Here is a 12,953-nt window from a genome sequence, read left to right as displayed (position 1 = left end):
GAAGTCATAAATATTTTGACATTTCACACAGTACTACCTTTGACCCTTTTGGGGGAATACTGCACTTTGATTAGTAAAATTGCATGCCACTTATTACATAAAGAAGATCTTAAGCTCCATTTTGGCAGGGTTCACTTTTGATTCAGGAATGCTGATGTTGCATTTTAACCATGAAAGGCGTCTTTCTATATTCTTGTTTTGGTGGACTGACTTAATGGATGCATAAATGTTTAGGACTGTTACGTATTCTTGATGAACTGACCCTTTATCATTATTAAATGACTGTTTTTATCCTTGATTATATTTTTTGGCCTGAAATCTACTAGTATGGTACTAATATAATTACTTCAGCTTTCTTTTGAGTAGTGTTAGCATTATAGATGTTTTTCCATCCTTATAGTTTTAGCCTTTATGTCTTTATATTTTATATCTATCCAGTCTTTTTATAAATAACTGCTTTTTATCCAGTCTGAATGTCTGCCTTTTATTTGAAGTGTTTAGGCCATTTGCATTTCATGTGATTATTGATTATGCTTAGGTTTAAATCTGCCTTGCTGTTTGTTTTCTGCTTGTCACATCTTGCTCTTTGCTCTCCCTTTTTCTCTCCCTTCTTTTAAATTGAGTACATTTTATTTTATTTATTTATTTATTTATTTTTTAATATATGAAATTTATTGTCAAATTGGTTTCCATACAACACCCAGTGCTCATCCCAAAAGATGCCCTCTTCAATGCCCATCACCTACCCTTCCCTCCCTCCCACCCCCCCATCAACCCTCAGTTCTCAGTTTTTAAGAGTTTCTTATGCTTTGGCTCTCTTCCATTCTAACCTCATTTTTTTTTCCTTCCCCTCCCCCATGGGTTTCTGTTAAGTTTCTCAGGATCCACATAAGAGTGAAAACAAATGGTATCTGTCTTTTTCTGTATGGCTTATTTCACTTAGCATCACACTCTCCAGTTCCATCCATGTTGCTACAAAGGGCCATATTTCGTTCTTTCTCATTGCCCTGTAGTACTCCATTGTGTATATAAACCACAATTTCTTTATCCATTCACCAGTTGATGGACATTTAGGCTTTTTCCACAATTTGGCTATTGTTGAGAGTGCTGCTATAAACATTGGGGTACAAGTGCCCCTATGCATCAATACTCCTGTATCCCTTGGGTAAATTCCTAGCAGTGCTACTGCTGGGTCATAGGGTAGGTCTATTTTCAATTTTTTGAGGAACCTCCACACTGTTTTCCAGAGTGGCCGCACCAGTTTGCATTCCCACCAACAGTGCAAGAGGGTTCCCGTTTCTCCACATCCTCTCCAGCATCTATAGTCTCCTGATTTGTTCATTTTGGCCACTCTGACTGGCGTGAGGTGATATCTGAGTGTGGTTTTGATTTGTATTTCCCTGATGAGGAGCAATGTTGAGCATCTTTTCATGTGCCTGTTGGCCATCTGGATGTCTTCTTTAGAGAAGTGTCTATTCATGTTTTCTGCCCATTTCTTCACTGGGTTATTTGTTTTTCGGGTGTGGATTTTGGTGAGCTCTTTATAGATTTTGGATACTAGTCCTTTGTCCGATATGTCATTTGCAAATATCTTTTCCTTTTCCGTTGGTTGCCTTTTAGTTTTGTTAATTGTTTCCTTTGCTGTGCAGAAGATTTTTATCTTCATGAGGTCCCAATAGTTCATTTTTGCTTTTAATTCCCTTGCCTTTGGGGATGTGTCAAGTAAGAAATTGCTGCGGCTGAGGTCAGAGAGGTCTTTTCCTGCTTTCTCCTCTAGTGTTTTGATGGTTTCCTGTCTCACATTCAGGTCCTTTATCCATTTTGAGTTAATTTTTGTGAATGGTGTAAGAAAGTGGTCTAGTTTCATTCTTCTGCATGTTGCTGTCCAGTTCTCCCAGCACCATTTGTTAAAGAGACTGTCTTTTTTCCATTGGATATTCTTTCCTGCTTTGTCAAGATGAGTTGGCCATACTTTTGTGGGTCTAGTTCTGGGGTTTCTATTCTATTCCATTGGTCTATGTGTCTGTTTTTGTGCCAATACCATGCTGTCTTGATGATTACAGCTTTGTAGTAGAGGTTAAAGTCTGGGATTGTGATGCCTCCTGCTTTGGTCTTCTTCAATACTACTTTGGCTATTCGGGGCCTTTTATGGTTCCATATGAATTTTAGGATCACTTGTTCTAGCTTTGAGAAGAATGCTGGTGCAATTTTGATTGGGATTGCATTGAATGTGTAGATAGCTTTGGGTGGTATTGACATTCTGACAATATTTATTCTTCCAATCCATGAGCACGGAATGTTTTTCCATTTCTTTATATCTTCTTCAATTTCCTTCATAAGCTTTCTATAGTTTTCAGCATACAGATCTTTTACATCTTTGGTTAGATTTATTCCTAGGTATTTTATGCTTCTAGGTGCAGTTGTGCATGGGATCAGTTTCTTTATTTGTCTTTCTGTTGCTTCATTTTTAGTGTATAAGAATGCAACTGATTTCTGTACATTGATTTTGTATGCTGAGACTTTGCTGAATTCATGTATCAGTTCTAGCAGACTTTTGGTGGAGTCTATCGGGTTCTCCATGTATATTATCATGTCATCTGCAAAAAGTGAAAGCTTGGCTTCTTCTTTGACAATTTTGATGCCTTTGATTTCCTTTTGTTGTCTGATTGCTGATGCTAGCACTTCCAACACTATGTTAAACAACAGTGTTGAGAGTGGACATCCCTGTCGCGTTCCTGATCTCAGGGGGAAAGCTCTCAGTTTTTCCCCATTGAGGATGATATTAGCTGTGGGCTTTTCATAAATGGCTTTTATGAGGTTTAAGTATGTTCCTTCTATCCCAACTTTCTCGAGGGCTTTTATTAAGAAAGGATAAATTGAATACATTTTAAATATTCCATTTTATCTCTTGTTGGCTTAGTAGGTATAACTCTGGGGATTTTGTTTTTATTTTTGTTTTTATTTTAGTGGTTGCTTTAGGGTTTATGGCTTATAATATACGTCATTAATTTACCATAGTCTATCTTCAAGTAATATAATTCCTCTTCCCGTGTACCTCTTTACCTTTTCCCCAGGCCTTTGTGCTATTATTGTCATGCATCTTCCTTCTACATATGTTATGAACTCCACCATATATTGTTATTTTTTGCTTTAAACATTCAGTTGTCTTTTAAAGAGATTTCAAAAATAAGAAAAAAAAGGCTAGTATATTTACCATTTCTGGGCCTTTTCATTCTTCTGTGTAGTTCATATCCTACCTGGTGGGATATTCATTTTGTCTAATAGATTTCCTTTAACAAGTCTGGTAGTATGAGTTTGTGGTTGGTGAATTCTTTCACCTTCTGTGACTAAAAAAGTCATTTTGCTTTCTCTTTAAAAATATTTGTTGGGGGGTGTCTGGGTGGCTCAGTTGGTTAAGTGTCTGACTTCAGCTCAGGTCATGATCTCACAGTTTGTGGGTTCAAGCCCTGCATCAGAATCTCTGCTGTCAGCATGGAGCCTGCTTTGGATCTGCTGTCTCCCTTGCTCTCTGCCCCTCTCCCATTTGTGCACTCTTTCTCAGTCTCTCTCAAAATAAATAAATAAACTTAAAAGAAATTCATTGGGTATGGAACTCTAGGTTGATCTTTTTTTTTTTCCTTTCATTACTTTAAAAACAATGTTACACTGTCTTCTGACTTACATTCTTTCTGAGGAGAAGTCTGCTATAATTTTTAAATCTTGTTCTCTGTACATCAAGTGACTTTCCTCAGGCTGCTTTTTAGATTTTATCACTGGTTTCAAACAATTTGACTGTAATGTACCTTGATGTAGTTTTCTTTATGGTTCTTTTGCTTATGATATGCTCATAATTGGATCTATGGATTTTTGTTTTTTAATCAAAATCAGAAGAATTTTGACCACTATTTCTTCAAATATTTTTTCCTTTCCTCTTCCACTTCTCCTTTGGTGTCTCCAATCACATATATATTGAACCATGTGAAGCTTTTTCACAGCTCATTTATTTATTTTTTTTTAGTCTTTTTTCTCTCTGTGTTTCTTTCTGGATATTTTATATTGCTGTGCCTTCCAGTTCATTAGTATTTTCTTCTGTCAAGTCTAACTTACTGTTAATTCCATCCAGTGAGATATGAATACCTTTATTTTTTTACAGAAAATACATCTGAATTATTTGATATACATATATATTTTTTTAATACTTATTTTTGGGAGAGCGCAGTGAGGGAGAGGCAGAGAGAGGGGAACAGAGGATCCAAGAGAGGGGAACAGAGGATCCAAAGCGGGCTCTGTGCTCACAGACTGACAGCAGTGAGCCCAATGTGGGGCTTGAACTCACAAACCGTGAGATAATGACTTGAGCTCAAGTTGGACGCCCAACTGACTGAGCCACCCAGGCCCCCCATTATTTGATAGTTTTAATGCCTTACCAGTTGCATTGAAGATCTATATTCCTTTATAACAGTGATTCATTTTGCTATTTTTTTTGAGGTTAATTTCTGATTAGGCTACAAAATGAAATGATGACATGTTGTGTTCATCATCAACTTGATTTTCTCTGTATTCCTTCTCAGACAGTATCAGGAGACTTTGGATTATAAGTGACAGTCAAACTGACTTAAATGATAAGATAGTTTATTGGCTCACATGACTAGAAGTCCAGGTGTAAAGGACCATAATAAGTTCAACATTGGCTGTCAGGATGAGAATCTCTGTCTCTGTTTTCTACAGCATCCGCTTACTGAATTGTTGCGAAACAGCAGCCAGTAGCAACTAGGGCTACATGCATCCTCACTCATGTCCCACAGGAGAGAAACAGACCTTCTGTGCTCTTGTATATGAATGAAGAGGACCCTTCCTGGAAACCTCCAGCAGCCCTTTCCTTCTATCTTTTCTGGTCAGAATTGGGACCTGTGATCACTCCCTTAATATTTCTATGTTGTTCTGTCCCCAGAATTTCTCATTTCCAATTCACTTTGGTCATTCATTCGTTCAGCAAGCATTTATTGAGCAGCTGCTATGTGCTGGGTGATAATAGGTACCAGGACATGGAGATGTTGGTACCTTTTCTCAAGATGTTTATGTTTTCAACCTTTCCTTCCCTAGTAGCACTATTCATTTATATTTATTTATATTTTTTGTTCTTTCTTTCTGAAGAGAAACATTTGTTTAGATGACTATAGTTGTCAACAATTGGCCTTAAGAAGCCTGTTAGCTTCAGAGAACTAAATCCATGATTTGAGGGTTTTAAATGCTTATTGAGATTTTCTTGACACACTTGAGCACAGTTTTCCACCGGAAGACAGTGAGGTATCATTATGGAATTCTGTGTAGGTTAACATGGCTACAATAAAGACTGTTAGAGAGTGAGTGGTGAGCTATATGGCTGGAGAGGTAGATCACGCTGGGCTTATTAAGTCATTTGAGGGGGTTTAGACATTTTCTTAAGGGCAGAGGGAAGGCTTTGAAAGGCTTTGAAGAGTGGTATGATTGGAATTGCTTTTTAAAGAAAACTTACTTTGGGGCACCTGGGTGGCTTAGTCTGTTAAGCATCCAGCTATTGATTTTGGCTCAGATCATGATCTCACAGTTAGTGAGTTCAAGCCCCATGTGGGTTTCATGCTGACAGTGTCAGAGCCTGCTTAGGATGTTCTCTGTCTCTCTCTCTCTCCCCCCTTTTCCCTCCCTCTCTCTCTGACCCTCCTCTGGTATACTCTTTGTCTCCAAATAAATAAATAAATACAAATTTTTAAAAAATAAGGAAAGCTTACTTTGGTGGCATTGTGGGATAAACATGAAAGGAGGGAGATGGATAGGAATACTCAGTACAGAGATGATGGTCGCCTGAACTTGGATGGAAGCAACGACAACAGAGAGAAGTAAATGCATTTGAGGGATATGTGGGAGATAGAGTGATCTGATAGTTCCTGTCTATTATTATGCCCCAAGTGGCCAGATCTGATAAATACTTAGGTTGAATTAATAGCAACAGATTAACTGCAGAACTAAGGGACACACAGACTACGCCTGTGGTTACTTTACCAAAGTCCTAATAACCCATAATGCTCTGGTTGAGCAACCAGCAGCTATATAGCCTAGAGCTCCTATTCTTTAATGAAAGATTATATGCATATTGCCACAAATTACTATATATCATCACCTTTCACTCATGGCAGCCCCTTTTGGAATTTGGAAGCAAACATTCGTTGGGAGCTTGGTGTGTGCATGACACTGTTGTAGATGCTAAGGTACAAAGATGAATAAAACGTGGCTCCTGAACTCATCGGGTTCATAATCTAGTTAGGGAGGCAGATGTGAAGGAATAATTCTTTCCCAATGAGAGAATAGTTTATATATAACTATGTAGAATCAGGAACAAAGTTAAGAATCAGAAGTTAATCAGAAGAGGCCCTGAGTAACTAAAGTTGTTATCACTAAGTTCATGAACTACAAGCTCATGTTCTTTACTGATAAGATAGGCTTTCCCATAGACTGTGTTTGCTTTTATTTTACACACTATTTTAATTAGCTTGGTTTTCTCCTGTCTCAGAACACAGCAGATAAACAGCAAATTAGATGGTGGTAGTAGGAAGGGTGTGCTAGTCATTAGATGTGGGCACACTGATGACAATAGTCAATAATACCCTAACAAGTGAGGCAGGAGAAAGGAAATTTATTAAAAGTTGACTGAATAATTCAGAATTTCTGCAGACCATTTCTATAGTGTTAAGCAGTTCTGCACATTTTATTAAAACTTCTCTATTACAAATATAATAATTGTGTTAAATCAGTGATTTTCAAATTTTATATATCTAAATCATTGGGGACCTTTAAAAAATGCGAATAATTGGGGCGCCTGGGTGGCTCAGTCGGTTGAGCGTCCGACTTCGGCTCAGGTCACGATCTCACGGTTCGTGAGTTCGAGCCCCGCGTCAGGCTCTGGGCTGATGGCTCAGAGCCTGGAGCCTGCTTCCGATTCTGTGTCTCCCTCTCTCTCTGCCCCTCCCCCGTTCATGCTCTGTCTCTCTCTGTCTCAAAAATAAATAAACATTAAAAAAATTTAAAAAAAAATGCGAATAATTGAACCCCTTCTAAAGGTGATTCTAATGTGGAGCCTAAGTTGGGAACCATGCTTTAAGTTTCAGTTAAACTTATTTGGAGAGGAAGTATTGAGGTGTAGGGGAAAGAGGATTAATTTTAGAGCTAAACAACCCATCGTTTAATAGTTGGGTGACCTTGTGCACATCTTGTATTCTGGAATCTCATTTTCTTTATGTGTAAAGTAGAGGTACAAATGCCTGCCTTATAGTTTTGTCATTTGGATTAAAAGAGAAAAGCATCTAGGACTACCTATTGCATCATGGGGGTTTGTCTTATTGTTTGAAATAAACATGATTTTTCTGTTCGCTAATTCCATCTTCTGCCTTCCAGATATACACTGAAGGTAATGGGCAGCATTATCTCCAATTAAAATTTTCCTCCCAGAATTTTTTTTTCTGGCTGCTGCTATTGATTAGGTACTGGTGAGCACAAGCTGATGATAAAATGATCAAGCAAATAATTAGGAATTGATGGAAACACTTTAGTTCAACAGCTTACAAAAATTTTAGGACACATGTTTATGGTTGTGATTTGTATATTACATGTAATACAAAGTCGTATCTTTTCAACTTATTCCAATTCACATGATGAAATTAGGTCAGTAGTTTGTAATGGAAAAAAAAATATTTTAATTTGAATTTTTTTCAGCCATTGGTGGAGCTAGCATATCACCTCCAGGCAATATGACCCAGGATTTTAGAAGCCTGTATGAGGGTTTTCCCTCAGTAGTTTCAATTTTAAAGAGTTGTGGTATTTTTTGTTTGTTTATTATGAACATTTACTCAACACTGCTTCTGGAAGGAGAAAACAGGAAGTTTGCATCAGAACTAGAATTTAAGAAAAGATACATTTAGAGAGTGATGGGGTGGGTGTCAGTAAGGGTAGAATCCAGAGCTGTTTTTGTTTTTAATAGACTCTATTTTTTAGAGCAGTTTTCAGTTCACAGCTAAACTAAGCGAAAGTACAGAGGTTTCCTAGATACACTCTACCCCTACATGCATAGCAAAGCTATTTTTAAGAATAATTTTTGTTAGATACATGTTTTAATCAACTGTTTATCTGGCATGTGCCATATATTATAAGATGTGCTCTAACAACTTCATCAGACTTAATACATATTTTACATTTATTTATTCATTGTTCATTTATTCAACAAAAATTATTGTTTACACTGTGGTATCCAATAGGGTAGCCACTTGCCACAATGGCTGTTTAAATTTAAATTAATTAAAAGACAATAAATTCAGTTCTTCACTTGCACTAGTCACATTTCAGGTGTGCACTGACCACAGCTATCCTATGGTGGCTAGCGGGTATCCCATTGGAGAGATAGGGAATATTTCCATATCACAGAGTTCCACTGGAAAATTTTAGCCCTGGATGCTAGGTAAATTGTTAAAATTTATTAATAATTTTTAGTACGAGGGGCACTTTTAGCATGTATACATATATATAGTGCAAGACAAATGGTAAACTATCCTTATGTAAATGTTCTGTATCTACAGTACATTTTTTCTTAACCTTAATGTTTGGTATGATTCACTTTTTTGTAGCCCCACTACTGTCTTCATTAGATGGGAAATATTTGTCTGGTTTACTGTTGTTCCAGAGAATGTCTTCGGTAGCTATTGAAAGATGGTGCCTTTATATTCCTTTGTCATCGGGGTATAACTATGAGTGAAAAGTTCTGCATCAGCAGTGGGTTCAGTACTGACTTTCCTTAGGAGTTTCAATTCTGTTTAAAGCAAGTTGAAAAGAGACATTGCTTTTGGTTAGGATAAAAATGATAAGCTTCAGGAACGCCTGGGTGGCTCAGTCAGTTAAGGTTCTGACTTCAGCTCAGGTCATGATCTTGCTGTCTGTGGGTTCGAGCCCCACGTTGGGCTCTGTGCTAATAGCTCAGAGCCTGGAACCTGCTTCAGATTCTGTGTCTCCCTCTTTCTCTGCCCCTCCCCAATTCATGCTCTATCTCTCTCCATCTCTCAAAAATGAATAAATGTTAAAAAAAAAATGATAAGCTTCAGGATATGCAGATGAAGTTCAGGCTTCTTATGTACAATAGAATCATTCAGAGACTTTTGCTGGTGAAATTGAAGGCATTTACTTGGCATTTATTGACATTTATTCTTTTATTCACTTACTTGTCCTTTAACAGTGTTAATAGTGTTTATAAGCAGAGCTTTAAATTATAAATGCTCCTTAATGCTCTGGTGAATCTTGTCAGGAGATAAGCAATAACCTTACAAGATGCTTTCCTGGGTATGTATTACTATCATCAGTCGCACACAGCTGCTTTCTCTATAATGTTATATTTGGTTCTGAGTCTTGAATGGGGTTGAAAGACTATGATGATATTCAGCAAAAAGCTGGTGGCTCTATGCTGATGGGAGCCATTTAATGGACTTTTGGTGCATTGCTGAGTTCTGTTTGAATTCTGGAAGTGGCATAATTAGTGTTGATTTTGTAAGCTAAGTAATGGTTTGGTCAGTTACTGCCCTAATGCTGTTAATGTTTTCAGGATAGTGGTAGTGAAAGCCACTGTCTTCAGTTTTATTTTGGGTGATGTATATGTGAGTAACTTTCCTTTCATTGACTCAGCAGTGATTAGAGGGAAATCAGGTTTCTCAAATAGAAAGGGTGTATGCATGTATGTATGTAGGGGGGTAAATATGTGTGATAGTGAATCAGATCTCTCCTGGGAAACTGGATGTGAGGGATTCCAAAGATTTTGGAACTTTTCTTTTGGGCTTTAGGTCCTCTTTAGGAATTAACCTAGTGTAATATCAGCAAAGCAGAAGAGTCCAGCAATGCAAGTAATTGATAATGATGGCTAAGGCCGGGACTGCAAGTCACAAATGCAAGAAAGGACCATCGATCTATCTGTGTCAGGTGCCTAGACAGAGGAAGACCTTCAGTGTTTGCAAAGTGTAAGAAGCCTGATTAGATCAGAAGAGGTCAGAGTTCCAGAAAGATGTGATACTATTACTTCCAAGAGGGGAAAATTGTTTTTCAGTTACTCATTTGTATGCATGATGAGAAAAATGGAGACTTCCTGCTGGCTGCAACCATTGAGCAAAAATTCAAATGGGAAGTGTAGCAGAATTGCTGCCTGGTCCTTTCTTATTCCCTTATGTTCAAATGTCAGGTGACATTTTTCTGCCAATGTACACATGGAGACTTCTTAAGAGAAGGGAAAGCAAAGTTGAGCTGCATGCAGATTAGAGTTGTAAAGTTGCTTATCTTGACAGGAACCCAGGAGGATGACAGGATGCTTTGGAAAGCCATTGAAAGTTTCTGAAAAGGAGACCAATTGATTTGGAGTATGTATAGCTAGACAGCTAATAAAGACATAGAGGAGTTGACAAACCTGCAGCTCCATACAGTGAGCTCTAGGACCAAACCAGTCAGTGTTGGTTGATACGTGTCAGGGACATGTGAGGGGCATTGTGACAGTTGGAGATACTGCAAATAAGGTGTCTGCTCTTGGGAAACTTAATAGGCTAAGTGCAGAGGTGGAACAAACAAATAGGAAAGAAGTCTTAGGAGCGCATACTAGAATATAAACAAACTGCTTAAAGGGAATAATGACATTCCACATTGTAAAACAGAAGAAGGAGGCCTTTTCAAATCATTGTGAATATCACAAGAGTCAGCATTGTTGAGTGGAGGCTTCTTTTTTTTTTTTTTTTTTTTTTTTTTTCCTGAGTGCCAAAGCTTGGATAACTTTTGTTTTTTGTGTTTTTTTAAATATGAAATTTATTGTCAAATTGGTTTCCATACAACACCCAGTGCTCATCCCAACAGGTACCCTCCTCAATGCCCATCACCTACCCTCTCTTCCCTCCCACCCCCCATCAACCCTCAGTTTATTCTCAGTTTTTAAGAGTCTCTTATGGTTTGGCTCTCTCCCTCCCTAATTTTTTTTTCCTTCCCCTCCCCCATGGTCTTCTGTTAAGTTTCTCAGGATCCACATAAGAGTGAAAACATATGGTATCTGTCTTTCTCTGTATGACTTATTTCACTTAGCATAACACTCTCCAGTTCTATCCACATTGCTACAAAAGGCCACATTTCATTCTTTCTCATTGCCACGTAGTATTCCATTGTGTATATAAACCACAATTTCTATATCCATTCATCAGTTGATGGACATTTAGGCTCTTTCCATAATTTGGCTATGTTGAAAGTGCTGCTATAAACATTGGGGTACAAATGCCCCTATGCATCAATACTCCTGTATCCCTTGGGTAAATTCCTAGCAGTGCTACTGCTGGGTCATAGGGTAGATCTATTTTTAATTTTTTGAGGAACCTCCACACTGTTTTCCAGAGTGGCCGCACCAGTTTGCATTCCCACCAACAGTGCACGAGGGTTTCCATTTCTCCACATCCTCGCCAGCATCTATAGTCTCCTGATTTATTCATTATAGCCACTCTGACTGCGTGAGGTGATATCTGAGTGTGGTTTTGATTTGTATTTCCCTGATGAGGAGTGACGTTGAGCATCTTTCATGTGCCTGTTGGCCACCTGGATGTCTTCTTTAGAGAAGTGTCTATTCATGTTTTCTGCCCATTTCTTCACTGGATTATTTGTTTTTCAGGTGTGGAGTTTGGTGAGTTCTGTATAGATTTTGGATACTAGCCCTTTGTCTGATATGTCATTTGCAAATATCTTTCCCCATTCCATTGGTTGCCTTTTAGTTTTGTTGATTGTTTCCTTTGCAGTGCAGAAGCTTTTTATCTTGATGAGATCCCAATAGTTCATTTTTGCTATTAATTCCCTTGCCTTTGGAGATATGTCAAGTAAGAAATTGCTGCAGCTGAGGTCAGAGGTTTTTTTCCTGCTTTCTCCTCTAGGGTTTTGATGGTTTCCGGTCTCACATTCAGGTCCTGGGAAGTCATGTCAAAGAAGGGAAGGGGGAGGAATAGGTAGAGAAGCAGATGGGAAAAAGAAGGTCACATTACAGCAGTGGTTGTCAAAGTGTTTACTTGGGAGTTCCTGAGACCTTTTCAGGGAGTTTGTGAGGCCAAAATTAGGCCAAAGCTATTTTCATAATAATACTACGATGTTATTTGCCCTTTTTAAAAAAATTTATTGTTTAATTTACATCCAAGTTAGTTAGCATATAGTGCAACAATGATTTCAGGAGTAGATTCCTTAATGCCCCTTACCCATTTAGCCCATCCCCCTTCCCACAACCCCTCTAGCAACCCTCTGTTTGTTCTCTATATTTAAGAGTCTCTTCTGTTTTGTCCCCCTCCCTGTTTTTATATTATTTTTGCTTCCCTTCCCTTATGTTCACCTGTTCTGTATCTTAAATTCCACGTATGAGTGAAGTCATATGATATTTGTCTTTCTCTGACTAGTTTCGCCTAGCATAATACCCTCCAGCTCCATCCATGTAGTTGCAAATGGCAAGATTTCATTCTTTTTGATTGCCGAGTAATATTCCATTTGTGTGTGTGTGTGTGTGTGTGTGTGTGTGTGTATACATATGTGTGTGTATGTGTGTGTGTATATATATATGTATGTATATACATATGTGTATATATATATATACACATATGTATATATGTATATACATAAAAATAAAAGCAGAAGCTTTTTAGTTTGATGAGGTCCCAATAGTTCATTTTTGCTTTTGTGTCGCTTGCTTCTGGAGACGTGTTGAGTAAGAAGTTGCTGGGGCCGAGGTCAAAGAGGTTTTTGCCTGCTTTCTCCTCTAGGATTTTGATGGGTTCCTGTCTTACGTTTAGGTCTTTCATCCACTTTGAGTTTATTTTTTGTGTATGGTGTAAGAAAGTGGTCCAGGTTCATTCTTCTGCATGTTACTGTCCAGTTTTCCCAGCACCATT

General features: G+C 38.0%; 1 protein-coding gene across 2 annotated transcripts in view; it reads left to right on the top strand.

Moving 5' to 3' along the window:
• Window positions 1-12,953, top strand: part of ENTPD7 (ectonucleoside triphosphate diphosphohydrolase 7) — a 44,812-nt gene that overhangs the window by 1,857 nt on the left and 30,002 nt on the right. The gene's annotated exons all lie outside the window — the stretch shown is intronic.

Source organism: Panthera onca, chromosome D2 (assembly GCF_046562875.1).
Source record: "Panthera onca isolate mPanOnc1 chromosome D2, mPanOnc1 haplotype 2, whole genome shotgun sequence".
NCBI lineage: Eukaryota > Metazoa > Chordata > Mammalia > Carnivora > Felidae > Panthera > Panthera onca.
Note: the sequence above shows the minus strand (reverse complement) of the source record. Positions and strands in the feature narration are given on the sequence as shown.